This window comes from Pipra filicauda, unplaced genomic scaffold (assembly GCF_003945595.2).
Source record: "Pipra filicauda isolate LSUMZ 115617 unplaced genomic scaffold, ASM394559v2 scaffold454_size905958_pilon, whole genome shotgun sequence".
NCBI classification, from domain to species: Eukaryota; Metazoa; Chordata; class Aves; order Passeriformes; family Pipridae; genus Pipra; species Pipra filicauda.
The window spans coordinates 296551-321673 of record NW_024104592.1 but is presented as its reverse complement, the minus strand read 5'-3'; positions in this window follow the sequence as shown (position 1 = coordinate 321673).

Sequence of the window (25123 nt, the reverse complement as noted above, 5' to 3'; positions counted from 1 at the left end):
AAAGACATTGAGGTGCTGGAGCATGTCCAGAGAACGGCAACAGAGCTGGTGAAGGGTCTAGAGGGTAAGTTATATGAGGATCAGCTGAGGGTTGTTTAGCCTAGATAAAAGTAGGCTCAGGGACGACCTTATCAGTCTCTACAACTACCTTGAAGGAGTCTATAGTGAGGTGGAGTTGGCCTCTTCTCCCAGGCAACTAGAGACAGGACAAGAGGACGTAGCCTCAAGCTGTGCCAGGGACGGGTTAGGTTGGATATCAGAAAGAATTTCTTCGTGGAAGAAGTTATTAAGCATTAGAACAGGCTGCCCCCAGGCTGTCCCCACCCCTGGAGGTCTTCAAGAAACATCTGAACATGACAGTGCCATAGTCTTGTTGTCAAGCTGGTGATCAGTCAAAGGTTGGACTCGATAATCTTGGAGGTCTTTTCCAACCTAAACTATTCTTCAATTTTTGGTAAGACACTGTACCTAGGTTTAAGTTGGTAAGTCAGTCAACTTATGAACACTGACATTTCATGATACTTTTATAATGTAAAGGGTGTTACATGATTCTTGCAAACTTTCACACTAAGTTGTAATTCATATGCTTCTCAAAGAGGAGAAAAGCTGAGATCAGATAGGGTATTTAATCTAGGAGAAAAAATCTAAAAAAAATGCAGTCCTTGGGCAGTAAAAAGAGAAGCCCAAATGAGAAATTAAGTTTCATTGTAAGGCATAAGGAATGGGGAAAAAAGTTACTGACAAAAATGGAGGACTTTTGTCCTGATTTCATTGTAGTCAAGAAGGTTGTCTTTTTGGAAGACACAAGCTATTGCTGTCTTCTGAATCTAAACTGTAGGGCTGATGAAAATAGAGGCAAGATGTCATACATTGAATTAAGCAGCTGAACATGAAGGTGTTGATATTATGACCTCCTGAGTCTCATTAAAGATAATTAGAATCAGCAGGACAGGTAATCACAGAGTCTTGGTTCATTCTGGGAAGTGCTCTTGCCCTTAAGGAAACTACAGAACACCTGCAAAGTACCTGTATTAAGACGTGTTTGCCGATATGCACACTAGCAGAACCTCTTAGAATCATGTTCCCTGATGATTATTAACCTCATACAAATGTCTGGTTATAGAAGTTGTTAAAATATTACAGAAGATATTGAAAACAAGATAGTGATTGAAACATGGCATCAAAGTATATGCTCAACATCATGAGAAACAACAAAATGTCATGACTCTAGTTCAATCTGAAGCTTAGATACTGGCTTTTTTTTAGGCAAATGCAAATCAAGGATTTTTAATAAGAGATAGAGTCCCTAAGTTGTTAAATTCCTCACCTAAAGACTACTTTTTCAAGTAATCCTGTGGAAGGCACTGAGTGAAATGACAGGGATTGCCTGATTCGATTCAAAAGGTTCACTGTGCTGAGCTTCCTGGTAACAGCTAGAAAGCAAATATTTGCAAAGGCAATTGAATTAGTGTTTAAATGCCAAACACTCAATAAAAAGTACTAGAATCATCATTGCTACTAGAAGATACACTGCTGAAGCAATTACATTGTAATGCAGTGCATATTGTAAACATAAAGTAAACAAATTTAATATATTCCTGTTATTTTCCTCTCGCTGGGAGGATTTCCCATAAATACTTGCAAAGCAACAGCATTGATCAGTTTAAAATCCCTCCTGAAAGACATTCTTTTACCAGAAAACAGGATCCTCAGAATAGCTACTGTCCTGAAGCTAAATGCACTGATTCACAGGCAGTTATTGCCTTGTGACTTTCTGATTCTCTGAACTCCATGTCTTTATCACCTTGCTCAACTTAATGCAGAATTTACAATATCTTTGTTACAGGTAGATTCTTCTTCAGCTTCTGTACAAAATCAACCACAGTGGGTTTAAGCATTACTTTTTGGATTGCAGCATTAATTAGCTAAGTCCACGAGAAATGTGAAAAGTGACTGAAAAACAAGCTTATTATTGACTTACTTAAAATTTGCTCTTCAGAGCTCTGCCTCTCCAGTGGAAATGTTTTATCTCTCTGCAAATCTGAAAAAAAAGGTTGAAAATCATTGATCTAGCGAAATGGTATTCTATTTGATGACTTTGATTCATAGTCTGCAACACTAAGAAGCAGCATGTAAAAAGACCTTGCGTAGAACAGCTTTATATTGTATGCATCAGACTTCTTGTATGTGAGATACTCAACTACACTGGGCCATAGATGACATGTTATGACATTTTCAAAGTGGAAGTCCAATTCCTAGCAATCTTAAATCTGTCCCTTAATATTGTTGGTCATAGGCACTAAACTAGTAGTAGGAACAGTCATCATTAACAGTGTTATATGATGAGGTATCAATATTTGACAGAAATTAATAGTCTTTATTCACATGAGGACTGTAAGAGTAAACAAAACATAAAACCCATCTAATATGTTGCTCTTTCTATGTCTCACATGGAAGTCTCGTGCAAGCTTGAATATAGAAGCACAAATAGCAACCAAACTAGATTCTTGTTTAAAGTGACCCCTGCTACCCCTTCAAATCTGGGAACCTTGGTTATATTATACCATTATAGGAAGACTGACACAAAAATGCACTAAAAGCATTTTGTTGTTTTATAATCCCTAGAAAATAGGTAATTTTGAATTATAGATTCATGCCATGTGATTTTGTTTAGTTTTCTTGCATTAATGCAACCACTATTTGCAGAAAGTGTTTTACATTTTGTTGCCCTGGTTCAGTTTTTCTAAGGAGTTTACTTCTACAAATAGCTTCATTTTCTGGGTCATATGAGTGTTAGTTCTAGCACTAGCAAGAATGGGGACTTGACTGGGACTGTACAGATTTTGGGCTTGAGCTTCGACAGAACGAGAGTCTGATAAAGCAATTAGCTCTTTATTATGCAAAATCAGTGATGAGTTATAGTTGTTTATTTATTTATTCTTATATTAGCACTTCTTAAGGTACAGTGCACATTTACAGACATAGCAGCCATTTTTTTGTGATTTCATTGCATTTGGCAACTTAGTGACCTCTTTTTTCCTCAGTGGTACTGAGTTACAGTTACACTTATATGTCATTTACTTCCCTTTCTTCATATCAAAGAAAGCAGGGGAGAAGCTCCAGTCATTCTTTGACCATGACCACTGGAAAAAAGTAACTGTGATCATTTAACTGTGGGAACTGCGAACTGCTTTCCACTCTTGCCACACTTGGGACCATTTGAGGATGGTGCGTGAGAGTATAGTACCAGATTCACTGAAGGGTTAGCTTTTATTATCTTTAGTAAACAGTTACCAGATCTGCCTAAAACAATCACAAATTATTGCGGCTCTGCTGCACACTAGCTGAATCTACCATATGGCAGTACCGTGGCAATGATCCAAACATACTAAGGAGTTTTTTTGGTTTTTTTCTTCCTCCTTACCCTAATAAAACATGTTTATTTGTTATTTTCACTAGTCTTGTTGTTATATAAATATTGTGGGAAAACCTAGTGTGCTTTATAAATTATTGCCACATCTAAAGTGAAGGTTTAATTAGTAACTGAATCAGTATGAAAAATTAACTTTACATTCCCTTGGGACTTCAGGCTCTAATCTCTTATGGGTCTAAAATATCTCCAGCATTAGACTATGTCATAGTTCTTATTAAAATTATTTCAGTACGTATTTTTTAAAATCTGTCTTATGTTCCCTGCCATTCCTTTGCCTCAGTATCTTAGATTTGTGGTCGTAATATGAAAACACTCAAAAAGGTGAAAAATTTCCTTCCTTTTCTGCTTAGCTCTGTTGAGCATGACATTGTGCCCACTGAGCTCTTATGCATTTATTCTGTTCAGATAGTCAGATAAGCTTCTTAAACATGTGAGTGACGCATCTAGATTTCTGGCTACACATGGGAATGATTTTGAAAGTTGTCTGGAAACTGCAGTTTGGAATCAAGTGCTCAAGGTGCACAGGCACCACACATCTTTCCCTAGGTTCTTTCTGCTGCTTTTATTCAAAGTGATTGCCATCAAATGTTAATTTCCACATTCAGTGACCTATTTTCATTTTATTAAAATGTACTTGAAATAGGTACTGATTTTAGATAACAGTTTTCCCTTATAAAACAGAATATTTCATTCAAATAGTTCAGATATTTTGTGCAGTGCTTCACACGTTTTCTTTTACAGATGGTAGAACTGTGATTGCTTGTGTCAGTTGCTGATGTCAACTGAAAATTCATACAAATAATGAACAACAACTAAATATTTAACTAAAATAAAAGCAAAATAGAGCTACATAACTATTTTGAGGATGGAAAGGGTAAATTCATAACACCTTCATTTGATCTACTTTGATAGAAGTCTTGCTGTCCTTGTTTAGTTAACAGAGAAAAACAGAAACCAATTCAGTTATTTTCCTTTAGAAAGTAAATATATTTTCAATTATTGTTTTATACCATGTTTATTCAGGTAATCTGCTTTTAAAAATATAAAAGTTGTTCATTTAAAACATTTCTAAAAATTAGGAATTAAAATCCGCTGCCTGGATTACCCATCAAAAGACATTATCTACAAGGTAGAGAAAAATAGCTGACTATTTTAGATGTGACAGATCTGGTTTTTGTTAGATTTTGGGAGTTTTTTTTGGTTGATCAGGAATCTTTGAACCTCCACTGAACTTACACCATTTAAATGCAGTACATTTCATGTCTTTTTGCTTACTTGTTTTATAAGCTGCTGGGTCACTTTTTAGAATTTTACATATATATGCTCCCTGTTTTGAGCTCTAAGGAACTGAAGAAGCTCAGTTAAAGGATAAAACAGAGATGTCACCTTCTGGTGACCTTTTTTTTTTTCCAGTGACAGTGCGTTTGCATGGCAAATTTTTGGTAGCAGTGGACCTACAGGGGTGAGAAGCTACCAGAAGCTTCCCCCATGTCCAACGGAGTCACTACCACCCTGCTCTGAAATGGACTTGTCAGTGGCTAAGGACAAGCCTATCAGTGACAGTGGTAGCACCTCTGGCCTAACCTAGTTAAGAAGGAGGGAAAAAAATCTGGGCAACTGTAGCAGAAGAGAGGCACGAGAAAATGTCAGACAACACTGGCTTGTTCACCAAGGTCAGTGAAGAGGGAGTGGGAGTAGGTGCTCCAGGAATCAGAACAGAGATTCCCCTGCAGTATGTGGGGAAGACTGCTGTCTCCTGCAGCCTGTGAAGGTCCATGGTGAAGCAGATGACCCCAAGGGGGACCCACATTGGAGCAGCCTTTTCCAAAAGAAGGTCCTGTGTCAGGAACCCATGCTGGAACAGGGGAAGAGAGGATAGAGACAACTTGTGATGAACTGACCACATCCCCATTCCCCCTGCACCATGGAGTGGGAAGAAATAGAGGATTGAGAGTGAAGTTAAGCCAAGGAAGAAAGGGGAAGGCGGTTTTAAGATTTGGGTTTAATTCACATTCCTCTACTCTGATTTGATTGGTAAAAAATTGAACTAATTTCCACAAGCCAAGTCTGTTTTTCTCATCATGGTAAATGGTGAGTGATTTCTTCTCATCCTTATCTCACCCCATGAACCTTTTGTTATATTTTTTTCTCCCCTGCCCAACTGAAGAGGGGAGTGATAGAAAGTTTTGGTGGGCCTTTGGTGTCCAGCCACGGTCAACCCACCACATTTGGTTTTGACTTTTTTTGTTAATAAAATATATTCCTAATGAGCTCATTTTCGTATGTTTCTCCATGTCAGGCTTTCAACTGAAGTATTGTAATCCAGAGAAGTCCATTGTGTTATTTCTGATCTCGGTGATGCAAGAAAACCAGGAAAGGAAAACAATTCTTGACCCTTTCAGATCTTGCAAAGAAGTCTTCACTTGAGACCAATCTATCCTGCACTTAGCTTGTCAGTGTGTACTGAAACACAATACTATGTTTCATTCTTTTCCTTTTGTAATTTATTTTGCTCCAGTAAAAAAACCAACCAACCAACCAAAAAAGTCTGGTCTTTTTGCAGATTACATTTTTAGTGAGAGTACCAGCTTGGTACATTCAAAATTCAGCTGGTATTTCAAACAATCTTTTAGGACAGACACGTATCAACTTTCCTTTTTCCTGTACTGCAGCCAGTTATGTCTGGCATTCAATTCTAAACCTGAAATGTTATAATTTGAAGAGACTCATAAAACAGTATTAGGAATAAAATTTCAAGGATAAATTTATTAACATCTCCCAAAATATAATGTTGTTGCTCAGTGTTATTCATTTTTACGTAGGTAGTCTGACCCAAAACTCACTGAAGTCAATAAAAAGCTTCTTATTGAACTTTAGGTAATGGGTAATACAATGAAGCTGTTTCACCTGCAGAGCATTATTCAGAAGAAAGGCATTATTCATCATCATTTTTTCCCTTAAAACAAGGAGAAATAAAGACAGGCACCTTATCCAGACTCAGAAATCAATTCATGATAAGAACTAAAAATAGAACGCACTCTTTACTTGTATAGTGATAACAGGCATAGTAGAAGCATTACAGAAAATATTGAATAATGGTAGAGTACTGCATAATAAAGAAGTACTGGATAATTGTATGTGTTGTCCTTGAAGATGTATTCAGATGATGGAATAATTTGTAATGTATTTTTATATGTGAGTCTCTTCTCTTGGATTTTGTCATATTTCTTATTGGAATTCTGCTTCACATTGTAAAATAAGTGCATAAACTCTAATCTATCTTTACAACAACAATTTTGTTTTCTACATTTTAATCAAGGAAAGGTAATGCACAATAACCTTTGTGTGCAGTTTAGTCCTGTGTAAACCTCAATTTTCTTATCATTTCAGTTTAAAAAAAAATTTCAGAAACCTATACTGCAAATTTATTATTTACTACTTCTTTTTCAACCAAAAAACCCCAACTTGTAGATGTACATGAACATGTATCATCTTTATTGATTCTTCACAACTTTAATTCTCAGATCTTTTGCTTCTGTTCAGCTAAATTCTCTTTGCTGTAGATGAGAATTATGAAGCCCAAGATTTTGAGAAAATAAAAATCTCAAATTTCAGTACTTCAGAAAAGACTGCCAAATTTTTCATAGTCTTTGACAACTTTTAAGTTGTAGACTTCCTTGTTTATATCAAAACTGCTTTTCCATCTAGTGGGAGTTTTTGTGGATGTATAAGAATTGTACACAATTTTGCACACCTCTAAGTGGATAACTGATGAGTGCATCTTAATCCAGTATATTCTGCAAAATAATTATATGTGGTCTTCAGTACACCGTTAGCTCAGTTGGCCAGCAAACCAAAACCTTTTTTTTTGGTCTATTTACCCATTGATTCATAAAGGAAGGAGGCAAGAATCTCTGCACTGAAGATGAATTAGTATTATGGCCTACGCCACACCTTCAAAGCCAAAAAAAGTTGATCATACTATGTCATTGGTCTGTTTTTTTTACCAGAACCTGCAGGATACAGCAAGTTAATTCTTTTCTGCTACAAATAAGCAAAGTTATGAATAGCTGAGATTTATCAGATCTTATATATTTCTGTAGGTAATTCTGGTGTTCTGGTGGTGTCCCTTGGCTTTTGTTGCTATTTCTTAATTCAATTAGTTTAATTCTTTTTTTCCTAAGTGATATTCAAAACTATTTTTTCATTATTAACTCAGGGGGTTCATTACTTTCATTTTACATTGTCAACCCTCATTTCAAATCCTTTTTACTTCTGAGGAATTTTCAAAAATTTGCTAATGAAGCTTATATGCTCTTTTATATATGATCCAGATAATTAACACATTCTTTGTTACACCATTTCAACACCTGCAATCCTAATATGGATTTTGGGACACTCTCTGTGAGTATGTGTGCACAGAAGACTTGCATTAATAATATTTGAGAGAGGCAGATGCATAACAAGAAAATATTTCTTGAATTTTGTGCAAAGTTTATATTATTATCTTTATATTCTCATAAATTTCAGTACAGATCAGTACAATCTACAATTCCTTTTTAATGCAGTCTTCTGTTCTGTTATAAGACAGACATTTTGAGTTTTCTCTGTTACCAATCAATTGTAACAAGGCAGAAGAAAATTTAGCAGCATTTCAGGGTAAAAAGTGAAGATTTTTTTAACTGAAAATGGGAACAACATTTTTTCAGAATGAAATTTGCAAGTTGACCAAATTATCTCTTTGTCCTTGTAGATAGTCTCAGGAAACTTTCATGATTCCTTAGCAGTAGAGCTCTACTTTTTGGGAGGTGGAAGAAATTCTGATCTGAATGGAAAGACAAGTAGCGCAGTATATAAGAACAAGCCTTGCATTGGACAGTATATTAAAGGATGCCTCAGCCATCCTTTCCAGCAAACCTTTATCTCTATATTTAGACTGAACCAGAGCATTTTCTCAGTGCAATTGATTCAAATACTGCTTTAGAGAGCTGTTGAGTGAGAGACTCCAAAAGGAAAGAATGCAATTTATTATGAACACTTCTTTTACTGAGTAGAGGCTTTTTACAAGCTTAATTTTCTAATTATGGAGTAGGACTACACGTTTAATTTGTGAAATCAGTAATTACTATGTACTATGGTTTGTGAAAACCCAGTAATTAATAATCACTCTATTCATCTTATACTGAAGTAGAAAAAAAATTGGTAGTGTGCATTGGAAGCATTGTGGGAGATACAATACTCGAGGAACCAGTGAACTTGAACAGGCCACATCTGCTCTATTTGGACTCACATTTAGGGCTTGAGAAGTTAGTATGTAAATCAGGTAGTCTGTAACGTAGATTTGGGAAAGGTAAACAATATGTGGACGAAGGGATGGAATGTAGTGATCCTGACTCAGTGAGCACTGCACACTTAAGAGTTCCACATAGCAATTAATCTGAGTAGGCCCACGCCCATGATGTGTTGCTCATATTTCTGGGCTCTCCCCAGCAGAGCACCTTGGGCAGCTACCACTCATTAACTGAATATCATCTTTGTGGCCTTGCCTTAGTATAATAGTGCAGCACAAGTCTTTGTGAGAACATTCTTGAGAATAGAGTTGTTTCCTTGTGAGGGAATTAGATGGTAGCACCAAAAGGGAAAACTCTCCCCGGTCAGGATCTGCTCTGCACAGTACGCCCAGAGAAAATCCAAATAGACTCTGTTCAATACTACACAAACACAGGTGCCCTTAGGGACAGAAGGTTTACTCACTAACTCTTTTCCTTCTCTTATTCTATTTTATTAATGAAGTTATTTTATCAAGCTGTTTGTTGTCAGATCTTTTTTACTGAGAACCATAAAAAAACCTGCACCAATTCAGTCTCACCTCACCCCTCACCCCCAGTACAGAAAAGTGGTCCTGAAAACCACAGGACGAAAACAGAAGACATAGCTATGCAGTTTATGATTTTGAATACTGAGAACATAGAAGAAGTACCTGTAATGGCTACCAAAAAAAAAAAAAAAAAAAAAAAAAAAAAAAAAAAAAAAAATTGAATAACATAAATTTCTGCCTCTCAGAGCATAGCCCTCTGCAATGTTTGCTTATCCATTCTCTATATGTAGCTCCATAACAAAGTCTACAGAAAATGTTGGATCTTGCTCCTCTTCCAGTTCAGATGACAATGACCACCTTTGCAGTTTAGAGTTAAGGAAAGGCAATCTTAATGGTGGTAAGTATTCCAGAAATTTAAATTTAAATACATCATAAGAAAGGTTAAATAACCAAATATACTCAACCATTTCTGGCCAAGAAATTTCAGTAGTTAGAAAGAACAAGTTTTATAGTCTCTAAAACTGAATTATGTTCTGCAAGTAAGCGTGGTTTTAGCTCTCACTAGAGGAATAATGGTAAATAAATTGAAATATGTAATAATGAGATAATTTTTGTTCTTCTGTTTGCAAGCTAAAAGATAAGTCAGATAAATTTTAAAAGACAGTCCATATTGGAGATAGGAATAGGATTCAAAGAAACACTGAGAAGACCCCAAAATACTGATGAAATGCATCTGAAATGTCACAGAATCTCTTTTACACTACATGCTATGTAATCTGAGTACATTGATCAGCTTCCAAAGGAGTTATTTCAATGAAAAAAGTGGTGCTGACCATGTCATCATTATGTTCTACTGGCATACAAAGCAATGTAATTTATTTGGTGTATGTTTATATAGGTGCTGAGATTCAAAGTTTTGTGGAATAACATTAAATGGAAAGATTACAAAATTAAATAACATATAGGCAATGCAACTATAAAAATAAACATTGGAAAGGAATAAAGTTTGGATTTCTTACAGGCTTTTTTTTTTTTCATATTTATATGTTGAACACTTCCTGATATTAAGAGTTTCAATTTGCTACGTGGACTTTTTATCTTATTAGTTATTTCATTTTCTTATTATTTGCTTGATGGCATTTGAGTAGAAGAGAGTCATTGAGTTCTCTAAACATAAACAGTGCTGTCTGTACTCTTTAAATGGATTCTGTCCCTCTGAAATCACTCATGAAAGGAAGAATGTATTTATTCTTCAGAAATTGTAGATCTACAAAGCTAGATTTTCTTTTCATTTCCTGGAGTACTCTTCAGGCTGCTGACCTCTTCCTAAAACAAATGTAATTGATGCTTTTTGTTCTACACACACATCAAGAATTTTATGTTGATACAGAGGAAGGAAGAGGAAGAGGGTCAAAAGTAAATTCTAAACCAGCTCTCCTTTGATAGCAGAGACCCTCTTCTACACCTAAATGGAAAAATCTACTCAGATTTTTATTTCTGGAAATAACTTCTAGCTTTTTTTCTGAATGTATGTGTGCTTAAGCATGTATTAGAAAAGCAATTTTTAGTAAAATATAGAGCAGTTAAAGAAAATAATGTAATTTGCAAAGAAAAGAGGAAAGGGAGTATGGATTTATATTGTTATAACTGCAGATGTTGGGCTGTCCTGTAGCAGTCAGGACAGGAGGTATTTCTGGTACTTCAAGCCTCTCTGGTGTTCAAGAGTATATCTACTCTGATTACCAGTATATAGTTTATTGTAATAACATATCATGTGCAAAGGAAGAAAAAAAACCAAGACCAATACTTTATCTTCATCAATGACATATTGATGTGCCTATTAATAGGACTGTTTATTGATCTCAGTGGCAGTGCTGATAAAAGTAGAAACTTCAGCTGACCAGTGCAGGTTTGAACTCTGATATTAGGTTTCTGTATAGCATGACTGATGTCCACAGCATGAGATTTTTTTTCAAAAAAGGTGTAAAAATAAAAAAAGAAAATATATAAAACTGATATATACCATCATTACACACAAGTTATACACTTACCTTTCATATATCAGTCAAAACTGGTTTATAAACAAAAGATATGCCCCATTGACATAGCAGACTTTAATCAGTGTGATTAAGGAAACTGTGACTCCGTAAATATGCATTTGCTTTATGGATATTTTGCATTCTTCACAACGATGTCTATCTATAATTATAAGAAACACTTATTTTTAAACTTCAGCCTCAGAATCTTTTAGAAGGCAGGCAAAACAATAGGACATATACTTCAGTAGGTTTGGGGATTGTTTGTTGGTTTGTTTGTTTGGGTTTTCTTGAGTGATAGAAGTTGAATGTGTTTATAGGATGTGGAAGTATCATATATAAAAATGCAATTCCTTGTAATCAGGTCAGTTCCTGAATTTGATCTAATGAGTTAATATCTTTAAAATCAGGTGAAGGTCAGGTTTTTGAGAACACAGCTGTGGAATCTCTGACTACTGTTTGCTCAGTGTCAGACAAAGTATATTAAAACTCAAACATTCTTTCATTTTCCCCAATACTGGATATTTCTCCAGCATTTGAATACAAAATATTCAGGGTGTTGGGCCATCTTGTCTAGACTACTTTTTACAGTTAAGAATAAATCAGAACACTGAGGTCCCTTCCAACATGGTATTCCATTCATATTCTCTAGTTTCTTTCTTATTTGAATAAGAACTTGATGATTGGAAGGAAAACCACAACAGCCTATATATTAATTTTGATTTAAGATTGATGTTTGATGTTGGTATCACAAACCTGAATATCTTTGGATATGGTAGTATTACTATTCATTTCGACTCTTTTTTTAACTCAAATTTAATTTGTTTTGGTTCCCTCTGCAAAGTGTCTGATAACGTGTTATGACCTTTTCATTATGAAATTTTCAACAATGTTTTTACAAGACTGAAAGTGACATTTCTGCCAACTACTTCAGATAAAGTGATATTTGACCTTCTGTTCAGAATATGTTTAGAAGGAACAACAGAGCCATCCTTAAATGCGCCAATAATAAGTGTGATCAATTATAAGGCCAATTTCAAGAAAATTCAGTAAGATGAGTTCAATATGAGTCACCTAAAAATATAATGATACATGGAGCCATTCAATGTATAGCATAAAAATACTTTTAATGCAATCAGTAGAAAATATCAGCCACTCTTTTAACTTCGGGAAAACCAAAACAAAAGAAGGGTAAAACTAAACAAAACAAAAAAAATCAAACAAAAAACCAAACCAAAACAAAAACCCAAACCAAACCAAAAACAAAACCTGAAAGTTAGATAAACATATGACAGTTAAATCCTTGCTCTGCTGACATATGTATTTGCTTCATTTTAATGCCAAGTTTTATAGTTGTTCCTTCCACTTGCAGACTAACATCTTGCATATTTGAGTAGTTTCAGGCAAATCCCCTTATTGCTAGGCCTAAAGTCTTCTTGCCACACAGTCTTGTGTTATTTTAATAGGTATCTTGAAAACTAGATTTTATATCATTCAGAGGACAAACCTTTCCCTTGACAATGGATTTTATGGAGATTTCTTAATTTGAAGAGTTCCTGAAAGTTCCATAATGGCAACTCATGACCTATTCTGACGATGTGGTGTCCTCGTATGAAGAGCACTTCCTCTAGATGATATAATTTACCCAAAGAGAAGATTATTCAGGAATTAAAACGGCTAAAATTAGCCCTGTTGAGTTCTAGGGCTATCAGAGAGTAGGAAGGGTTCTGTTCTTTCTCAAATAAAAAAGGGGAATAATACTTACATTAAGACAGTGTTGTAAGTATCAGAATCTGCTGCCATTTGTTAGGTTTAAAAGACATAGTCTTAGACAAAAGTGAGATAAAGATTTAAATTTAATCTGAAACCTGAGCTTCATACAATTAATATGTTAATTATATTGATTAAGCTTACAGAAATAAAAGAAAAATTGTATTTATCAATCCAGGCAGGACAAGTGGAGTTATAACTAAAAACAGATATCACATGCATTTTGTCACTAAAAGAAATTACTGTTACAATAGTATTTTCAATGCAGTGGTTGTGTTTAAGATCTGATACTCATTTTAAATCCATGTTAAAATACTTGAAAAAAATCTTATTTGCAATAAGGATGCATTATCATAAATATTTAAAGAAATATGTAAAAAATTTGGAAACTTTAAGACAGTAGGAGTTATTTTAGGTAATCATTAAATGATTTATAATGAAATATATTCTGAAAAAAATTCATAATAGAACTTTCCACTTTAACTGAAAATCTTTTCACTTTAACTGAAATAAAAATTCACTTGCATCAACAAATTGGAAAATAAAAAAAGAATATTCATTACTAAATCCAAGGAAAAAGACATGACTGTTCAAATTTGTGGTTAGCTTAAGAACCAGTAAAAAAACCCCAAGGTTTTTGTTTTAGTGGAAAGGGAGCCTTGGAGCCTCTTTTCAGCACTTTCACATATCAAAAGGGAGTAATTAACTCAGGCTAGACTTACTCCAGAGGTGCAAACCAGATCTACATTACGCAACTGTGCATTACACTTTTCCAACAGCCATGAGGCTGATTACCTATTCATACTGATATCCCGTGCTATATAACACAGTTTCTCAGCAAAATTCCTCTCTCTCATATCAAACTGACATTTTAACTTTTAGGTTTTTAAATACCCTTTTTACTACTTTATTTTCTGCTCTACCTATTGATTTTTCTAACCTTTTGACAGCAGCTTTACTTGCCTTGTCTTTCTGCATAATTCTTTTAAATTACATTCAGACCACAAGACGAATTCTAATCTCCATTATACAAAAATACAGTAAATCTATTGAATTTAATAGCAATGTATGAGATTCAAAGTCTGATTCTCATAAGAAATAGACCCATTGGCTTTTAGTATTCTAGCTTTTAAGACAGGGAAAAACACAATGGGCCAAGTTCATTTCCAGTGGAACTACACCAATGTCTGCTGACTTCCAATAGAAGAAATCTCACATTTTCTCTAAAATTTTTAATTAAAACCTTTTTTTTTTCTTTGAAACATAAATCTTAAAAGTTTAAAAATTTTGAAGGTATGATGGTAATTACTGCCCCAACCCCTCCAGTAACTTTTAAGGAACTTTCCTAACTGCAGGCTATGTGCACAGAATTTTGTATCCCTGCTTTGGTTCCCTGTCAATCAAGTGAACTACTGAATGTATCATTTTCCTGTTCCATGTAATTTTCCTATTGAAAAAAAAGTCATACAAGTCAATGATATGAAGGTCCATCCTGAAACACAGGTAGGAACCACTTAGGATAAGCACTTGCATCCAAAACCTGGAAAATACTCCGAACATTAAAGTCATCCTATCACGGAAAGCCACTGAATTAGTCAGGTATGATTTGCCCTTGCTGAAGCCATATTGACTGTCTCTAATTACCTCCCTCTATTCCATACATTTTGATGTATCTTCTGGCAGGTTCTATTCCATGTTCTCAGAGGACACAAAGGTGAAGCTGACCAGTTGGAAGTTCCCAGGGTCCTCCTTATTACACTTTTTTAAAATGAGTGTGATACTCCCTCTCTCCAGTGTCTGGGGACTTTGTCTAGCCATGATTTTTCAAATATGATAGACAAATGAAATCACTTATCTATGCCAAACTTACAGTATCCTACTCCTTTTTAAAAATAAGAAAGATGTTGAAACTTATAAAGAATCAGAAGTTTTAGTGAAAATGTGAATGCTTAGGCTGTATTTCAAAACTAATGTACACACTTGACAATTTCATAGTAAAGAAAGAGTAATCCCTAAAAATGTTATATAACATTTTTCTATCTTGTATAATTACTGATTTATGCAAATATAATTATTAATCTTAAAACCTCTTATAAGTTATTAACTTCTAGAATTCCACTTTCAGCATGAATGCACTTCTCTGGGCTTAATAATTCTGAAATGACTGAAACTGTAGGATTAAGTCTCAGGGATCTTCAGTACAAAGAACAAAGGAACAAATTGTTTCATTCATTATCAGTGGAACATTTGAATCAACCTTAAAATCCCCTCACTATTTCAAGTCAAGACTTATTTGTAATTATAGTCATTATTATTTATCTTTTTATTATACTTTAGACTGAAGCTACACATGCCAAGGAACTTTCCCGTGGAAAATATTTCGTCCTCATCTTATAACTCATAAGCTTTTGCACCAAATACATTTTTATGCATATGAATATAAATGTCCTTTTCCTTAGGTCTTGCAAGAACCCTGTATTTAATTTAGAAGAATAACCTCTCCGGGGAAAAAAAAAACAAAAATAAACAAACAAAAACCTAACCAACCAAGCAAACGAAATCTGTGAATCCTTGCATTATTTGCAAATTATATGGTTTGAACCTCTCTGTTGAAACAAATGCATGTTAGTATCTAACAATTCTAATATTGCATAAAAGAGACCTTTTCCCCCTCAAGATATGCAGTTGCATTGCAGAGGATGTTTTTGCTCAGGCCTATAGTGCTTTCATAACGAACCCAAAGAAGACATATTGAGGGAACTCACCAAATACTTGACTGATATGTTAATTAGAGACTTGGGTCTTATGGGACACAACATTCCATCATTTCCTCAGCCTCTACAATATCAAGCCTTTAATGATTCCTCAGTTATCCACTTAAATATTTTAATTTAGATTGCAGAATTTCACCACAATTTCCAGTAAATCATTAGTAAGTCAATACTACTCTTTGGGTACAAAACAATTTGATGTCTTTTCACAAAGGTATCTCATCTAAGGCCATACAACACCCTCTAGGTAGTATAGTAAGAAGCAGACAATTTTCATTCTTCACTTGTTGCTTTCCATTATCAAAGTTTAAAGTATTTCAGAAAGTATCTGAAAATTTCTGAATTTTATGAGCCAGTGATAAATTTTATGAGCCAGTGATAAAAACCCCCCTCTATCTGCAGAATTTCATCAATATATTTTTTACGTGAACAGATAGGTGAAAGAAGTTTGTTTAATTTCTGCTGAAGAGAGGTTGATACTTGGTAATGCATTTTAGATCAACAATGTAATTTCCATAGAGATATTACCTAGTAAACCTTTCTAGAAAGTACTATTTTACCAAATGATTTTGAGATGTCTGCCAGAATTTGACCAATTCAAAAAACAACGACTCTATGCAAACAGTATAAATACAGTGGTAATGCATTACTTTTCCGTGATTAACCAATAGCTCCAGTAAATTATCCAGGAGTTGGGTGTAGACAGAGTTGGTGATAGCAATCAGACTTGGGGTTTTTTTTGTTTTGAAATATAGAGAAACTTATAAAACATCCTTTTCATGGCTTCTCTTACCCAATAGCTGTGTACCACAGAAAGATGATCATTTGTTATGATCATTTGGACTTTGTATTTCCCAAAATCTAATTTAGTTTCCAAACCTAAAACTTGTCACTGAACTGGAACAGCAAAACAATTGTTCAGGTTAAATTAGATTTGCTAACTCCTCTCAATAGAACAAGAATACAGATGACATCTCAGAAATGGCTGCAGAGTCCAACAGATGCTGTAACACCATTTAAAAATAAAATGTTGCCAGATTCACTTACATTTGTTTGCACATAAAATGATAAAGTAAATTTAAATTTGAATACCTTAATTATCATATTGGTATTTCTTTTGTAAATATATGGAGACATGAAGGTTTAGGGAGAAAAAAAATTAGTTGCATTCTGTAACATTTCTATTGATTTTTCCAGCTTCCAGCCAGCATTGTTTCTTTTCAAATGTTCACCCTATGATTTCAACATCTGGGTGATAACTGGTTTTACAGCCATAGAGACAGCTTCCAAAGTGTCCTGAATTCATGGATTATACAGTTTAGGAGTGTATGTTTGGAGGAAAACTCACTCAAACAGTAGCAGGGAATGGAATCAGCCACCAGAGTATGAGCAGTCAATAGGGCTGATATAAGCTGTTGCTGATTAACTTGGCTTATCACATGCTAAATTACTTTGTGAATTCAGTGTTTTGTTTCATACTGTCTGACATTTTGACCTGTGTAAATAAACCTAATTTGGGAGCAGGATTTTTGGAATGTGGAAATGAGATACCTTAAAGCAAAATGATGTGGGCTGAATTTCCTGGCTGAAATAACAGTTCTGTATCTGGCATTCTTTTCTCTGCTGCCCTGTTGACTGAATACACTAATAAATCTATGAGTGTACTTGTGTACCTCAACTACGGTAGTATCATCTTGACAGCTCTTTCTTTTTCCATTAATCATAATCAAGTGTCATGCTTTTCAATAGCCCAAGGCAAGTGCACATAGTTGAGTTCAGAATGTGATTATTCAGCGGATGTGCCTCATGTTCTGTGTGGCTCATGCTGAGGTCTTAGATTTTAATGAATCACAGAGCTTGAAGAGAGTCCAGGCTCATCTGGAGAGCACTTTAATGCACAAGCATCAGTGAGGAAAAATGAAGGTAAAAGGGACACTTAGCATTGATCTAGCACCACAGCGTTCAAGAGAGGTTGAGCTGCATTACGCCAATGGTAGGAAAGATAAAGTAAGAACAGATACAACCTTACTTTGCCTGAGGACCTGAATAGCATTTTTGGCAGAGGTATGATCACTGATTATATCCTGTAAAAGTCATACAGCAGTTCTTGCAAATCATTACATACAGGGGTAGAAAACTCAGAGCACCTTTCAAGAATAGACATGATTTAAGAATTAACCTATGTTATTCTTATCAGAGTGGTGTCTCTCAAATTTGAACAAGTGTGTAAATTTAAAAAACAGCTTTTCTTTTGTGTTTGATTTGTCTATATGCAAGAGATAACATTTTATAGGAAACTAAATGCCGTAGGCATAATTGTCCTGATTAAATATAAGGGAGTATGCTGTACAAACATATATAAATCTGTGTGTGAATACATATATATGTATGTATATATATATGAATGATGAACAGGATATGTACATGTTTTAAAAAGAGATCATGGTAAAGACAAATTATAAGGTCTTTAAGGAGGGCATTTCCTATTTCTTACCATTTCATTGTACTTAAAGTGACAATTTCTCAGTTGAATTCTCAGACACTTACACTGAACATATTTTTGACCCAAGAAAAGCAGATTTCCAGCAAAGATACTGCATTTGTTTTAGAAAGTCAAGTGCAAAAATGAGGCAGTGCAAAAATGAGGCAATTTAAAATTGAGAATTTGAAATTGTTGAAAGATTGTTATTTTCTAATTTTTGATTATTAAAAAATGTGTATGTCAAATGTTTACCAGGTACATTTGAGAGCAAAACTTCTTTGACCATGTAGTCAAATGAAAACGTTCAGTAAGGACACATTTGTTTTGCAAAAAAATATTCCATGGAAATCATGAGGTTTTTTCTCTCAATTATCAGTCCAGCTCACAGCAGCTGTGATCTTTTCAGGCTGCTTCAGGATTCCTGATTTTTCCCAAAGCTCTTGCAGGTAAGAAAAATGTCTGAAGGTCTTGGGCACCACAATCTTTCTAAGCTACCAAGCTATGTACTAAGCTGTGTAATAGGAAGTAGAGATCACTTGCCACACTTGCAAGGGCCCCAGAAATTGTGTTTTAAATCCAGAGGATTTTTTTTTCTACATTAAAATTTGGAAAAGTCTTTTTGATGGAAATATGTTTAGTTCAGGAGTCTGAAAACAATCCAGGGCTAAGCTGTCCATCTCAGTTAACATGCATTCTGGGTATCATTCTTTTCTCTACAAAGAGAGCAATAAATGCTTCAGGTATGAGAATGAGATACTCCTAATGTACCTTAGAGTCTTAAAAAAAAAAAACAAGCAAACAAAAACCCTCTAGTCTATTAACATAAGAATTCAATAGCAATAAATTTTAAGGATGTCAAAAAAGAGTAATCCAACTTACTGAAAGGAAGGTGGAAAGCACTACCTCTTATAAAAAACGGAAGGCAAATGTTCGATCTCTAAAACGTTATACAAGATGAAACATAAATGGATGGCTGGTAAACAAGGATAATTAGTCTATACACTACATTCCCTGAAATTGTGGAGTTAGTTTCAGTTGCAGCTTTATAGGCCAAGTATAAAAATAAGTCCCTTTGATTATTAATAAAAAAATAAATATATATTTTTAGTTCTCAAGGTTGGTTGTTTCCATACATAAAAAGGATCATATTGGGTGTCTTATGCTCACAATACTCAATCTGGGATTTTTTCATTATCCCCATGCTGACTAGGTGAATCTCTTTTTTAACTGTAAATGTGAGAATTAATCTTTTCACTCTCTTCAATTCTGAAGTACTCATCAAAGGCATAAGCTGTTTGAATTAAAAATTGTGCCATTTGTTACTGAAATTTGTCTCAGAAAGAGATCAGGCTTAAGACTAGAAAAGAAGCAAGAAAACGTTGTATTTCCTGTTAAATAATAAATGTACAACTCTTAAGTAAAATCAAGCTATGGAACAGCTTCTGAAAAGTTTATAGATATCCAAGGTAGACTAGCAACCTGTGGAAAGGACATAAAATTCATTTGTTTGCTTTAATCTTGTTTAGTTTCTTTCTCATACAGAAATTATAACATGTGAAAGACACTTGACTAGTTCATCCAGCAATTGTTAATAAAACATGGCTTTATTTCTTACTCTTATAGAAAGGAAGGAGACATGGAGAGAACCAAGGACATCTATAGCTGATGGCAGACAACGAACTTAACAGCCTAGATTAGTCCTGGGGACTGTATCCCTGATGAGCAGCCTGCCCTCCCAAAAACCAAACCAAACCAAAAACCAAAGCCAAACAAACAAATAAAACCAAATCAAAACCCAAAACCAGACAAACAAATAAAACCAAACCAAAAACCAAAGCCAAACAAACAAATAAAACTAAAACCAAAGCAAACTGAAACAAAAAATCCAAACCAAAACAACCAAGCCAACAGCAAAAGCCGCAACAACACAAACAAAAGAGATAAAAAGAAAAATGTTCTGCAGTGTATTGCTGGGAAAAAATGTGCTATAATCCCCACGGAAGAGTGTCTTTTTCTGGCCATCCTCTTCAGATTTTGTGAATTTTATCAATTTCCTTATTGGCTGCTCTTGCTCATTATACTGATGACATTGATTGGAAAATGCTCAAAGTGGATGCAGATGTTGCACACTCTCACTGGATACTAAGTTTTGTAAATAAATTTTATGTGAACAGTGCTTATTGGCTATTAAAATTATTAGGAATTACTACTGTTATCTACTTAGCTTGATGCAAGTCCAGGAATATGAGGACAGGAGTACTTTAGATATAGGTGTACAGTACTGCAACAGCAGCCAAAGAGAGGGAGGGTGTGAGTTTAGAAAATAAAGTGAAAGGTATGAAGCAGTGTTACAAGTGGTGGACTGCTGAGTTGCACATGGAAAGTGGAGATCTTTTGCCTTGCAAAGGTTAACACTCTTTCTTTACAAAGATGTGTTACAAGTGTAGTCATTAATATTTCCAAAGTAGCCTTGAGTTCTCAGCAATCCTGCCTAAAGTATTTGGAATTGTAGATAAAGAATATTGATATTACTTGAGCTCCATTAAAACAAAAGTTAAAGGTCTACCTTAACATAAAAATCTACCCTGTAAGGAGTTGAGTGATTCCTTTAAAAAGTACTCCGAAATGTGTAAACATGGAAGAACTTATATTTTTTTAAAGCTAGGAATTTCTGAATTGTGTTAATTTCTTACTCTTATTTATTTCAATACATATGATTCCTTACTCTTCATACTTTCTTTGCATCTTCTCCTTTTTTCCCTTGTGTTTCTTATTTCTTTTAATTTGCTCCAGAGAAACACAGGCATATTTAATTTGGGAAGGACCTTTGGAAGCCAAGGCAGTGACAGCTTCAAAGTTTGTTCCAGCTACAGAGACAGACGACTTTGTTCAGTACCTTGTACTGCTGAGTTTTCAGCACCTCCAATGGCGAAGATTCCATATCCCATCTGGGCAGCCCATTCCAGTATTTGGCTGCCCTCACTGTGAAGATTAATTTCTTCATTTTCAAGTAGAATTTCCCTTACTGCAATTTTTCTTTACATCCAAATCTTATGCTGTGCATCTCTGAAAAAATTTTGTTTCTGTGTTTTCTATGAGCATTTATTATGCAGTCAATGAAAACAAGTAGACCTTCCCTTAACCCATGCTTCCTTTGGCTGAGTAAACCCAGTTCTTCCCCGTTTCCTGATAGGCCAGGTGCTCCCACCCCCCTAGCTGAAGCTGCAAGTGCACTGGATTTTTTTGTGGGATCTTGTGTAAGGCCCTGTCAAAATACTTATGCACTTTTCCAGATCTTTATGTGGAACAGTGTCTTTCAAGGCTAGTTGGATTTCATAATTCTGTCTGACACACTGTAGAACTGGCTTTTATCCAGAGATGTAATGGTACTTCGCTGTTTCCTAGGAAGTCCTAGGAAGTCCATGTCAGGTTTCATTGTAATGTTTGTATATACCTTGAATTCTTATATGATATGGTTTACCTATTTTCTGGATTTCCTTGTTGGTTGGTGTATTTTTTTTTTTTGCCTGTTTGAATCCAGCTGAAGTTTTAGATAGATGGATATTTCTATTTGTGTCTGCTATTCGTCTGATGCTTTTCTACCACTCCCCCTTTGCTGAGATTCTTGTTTATAAGCCAGTTTTTGCCATATGAGGACAAAATCCACACATTGCAAGGACAGACATGAAGACATAAGGATGACTAGGAATTCTTTATCCTGGTCTTTTTCTGAGTTGCTGATCATCTTTCTCTAAGGTTAATATAATATTTCACTACATCTCCCTGCTTACCTGGAACTCTGTGCTTGACGAACTTTGTACCATCCATTTTACTACCTAAAATTTCAGAAAAATCTTTGATTAATGGAGCTGTAAAATAGCAACTTTGACCTGAATCAGTCTTGGACTGCCATATCCTTCAGTTGTTCCACTGGATTATTATAACCAGCTGGGCTCATAATCTATTTCTTTTGGTTATCTCAAACTTTGTAGTGAACATATCTGAAATATCTTGCTTACTACAAAAGACTCTCCTGTGTGAACAGTTTGTTTATTAAAGCCTTTATTTTTTCTATGGTAATTCCCTGATTCAGGGCCAAGGTCCAGTGACCTTGCAGGCTTAGCGTGTGTCTGTTCTGAGATTTTTCATTTGCATTGCTGAGGAACATGAAGCTGCACAACAGTTCTGGGTTTTTTAGTCACACATTCCCTGTGTCCCCTGGATAATATAGGGCTGAACATCTCTTTCGAATGGTGTGAAAGTTTGCTTCAGGCAAGTAAGCTTTTGATCCACAGCATATGACCTGTAGTGTTTCCCTTTCCGTTTGCATCAGAGTTATACAAATCCTTCTGATCAGTCATAGAGCTTTCAGTGAATCCATGAGGAGTGAAATTGAGTTACTTGGCTTTTATGTTTCTTCACTAACACTATTAATAGACCACAGAACAACTTCATCTCACTGGGCTCCAATTCCACAGGGTCCATCCTCTCACTCTTTTTGTTAGTATAGTGCAGTAACTTTGCATGCATGTCAAATTTTTTGAAAACCAAATTCAAGAGCAGAGGGATTTGGGGGCAAAGCGCCTACAGGAACTATAGTAAGGCCCTCTTATACCTATGAAAATGTAATTTTAAGGCAGATGGAAAGACTTGGAAAAGCATGTTGTGCTACAGATTTCTCTATTGACTTTTTTTTCCCCAGTTACACAAATATCATGGCTAATTCATTTTAAAATTCTGTATCTATAACCTGGATTTTTTTCTTTGTAAAATCCATTGTAAAATGGATTATAATAACTGTTAAAAGATTGCTTTTACATTTTTTGTACAAGTCTCTACCATTATACTCATTTATATGCTAACACTACATTCTTCAAATGACTGTTCTCCTTTGTTTTAAATGTGGTAGTCCTCTGATGGAGAAAAGATAAAATACTGTAAGAAACTGTGCCACTTAATCAGCAGTGATAAAGCCTACATAAAGACATTAAATCTAAAACATTCTCTTTTGGTGGAGCTTAGATGGCTATGTCCCCAAAGTTGTCTCTTTTCTAGACTGGGGAATTTAGCTACTGAGAAGCTATCCTTTACTTCAATAGAGTTTCATACTGTGATGGGTGAGCTGTGGCTACTAGACAAACTCCTACCCAGAGGATCACTCACTTCCTCTCCTCAGTGGTAAAGAAGGACAAAATAGGAAAAAAAAGTAATGAGAAAGCTTGTGGGTCAAGAAAAATACAGGGAAATTGCTTATCAATTATTATTGTGGGCAAAACAGACATGAATTTGGGAAAATTAACCTTTTTTTTTACATATAACCACTTAAGTGAATACAAAGTTGGTAGGAAAAAAAACCTCAAAAAACCAAAACTGAACATGTCTAGAGAGCCAACAAGGTTTAAATTAGGAATCCTCATCTGTCTGTCTACTGTAGAAGAAACTTATGTACCTCAAGAAATCCCATGAGAGGCTGAGTAAGCCAGGAATGTTCAACTTGGAGAGAGAGGGCTCAAAGGGAATCCCATCCATGCATATAAATATGTAATGGAGTGCAGAAAAAAGTGGCAGTGAAGCTCTTTTCAGTGCTGCCCAGTGGTGCCCAGCAAAATTTCTTGTCCTGTTGAACTCAATAAGATTTTTTCTATTGATGTGAGCAGAAAAAGAATTCATCCAACATTTTAAAATTTATTTCCAATCTTAATACTGCTCACTGTTTTCTTTACACTAATGTATAGGCTAAGACTGGTCAAAAAGAAAATCACAGCTTGGTTGCACACCTACAGTTGAGTCTCAAAGAGTGCCTAAAGTATCTTTCTTCTACACTTAAGAAGAATGTTATTTATGTTAAGAAGATATGTTATTTATATATCATATGGAAAAAAACATAGCTGGACAACATTGTTGGGGTTTTTTTAGTTCCTGAAAATCTGAGAACTACAGAAAATAATAGTTGTCTGAGAAAGTGATACTGAAATGTCATGTTAAGAGGAGAATATGAACTATATATTTTTTTAAGTGTGTGTACAAGTCTGTGTTCAGACAGTCTATATGGGCTAATTTGAGGCTAATATTTCTCTTAAACTTTCATAGAATTGTAGAATATATGTTCTTAAGGTTATATGCAAATTGCATTTTTATTAAGGGGCCAGAAACTTTATATTTTCTCTATCAAATTGATTATTTTTTTTTAAAGTAGTCATGGAAAATAGAATATCCTCTTTGTAAGAGATTACAAGTATAATTTTAAAATAATGAAAATCCTTCTGCTGCAAATAGACTGATGTAATGAAATGGACTTCCACACTAACATTCCTCTAATACAACAAAAGAAAAGGAGTTTTTTTTTTGTGCAAGTATTTTCATAAGATAAAACTCAGGCATAAAGGTGTTATTGATTTAATCAGAATATTAATATTTTTAGATGATTAAGTGAAATTCCCCCACAGAAGGCGAGGTCATCCAATTACAAAACTTGTGATCCAGGTGGCAAATTACAGGCTCAAACGTTAAATCACGAGTCTCATAGCAAAAGTACAACCAGAGTCAGCACTCTGTGATCAAGCAATGTGCTGGTATAATTTAGACTCAATAACTCTGCACAGCAAAGAAATCTCCAAAAATCAGTTCTCTTTTTTCTTTGAAAATGTGTAAGTAAACAAAGAACTGGAATTCTTGGGTAATTAGGACATGAAAATAAGGATTATAATGAAACTGTAATATAACCTTATCTATAAATGCATAAACAGAATTTCTTTACATAAATACTGCTAGAGTAAAATATAGTTTTATAAAACATTTGTTTTTTAATTTCAC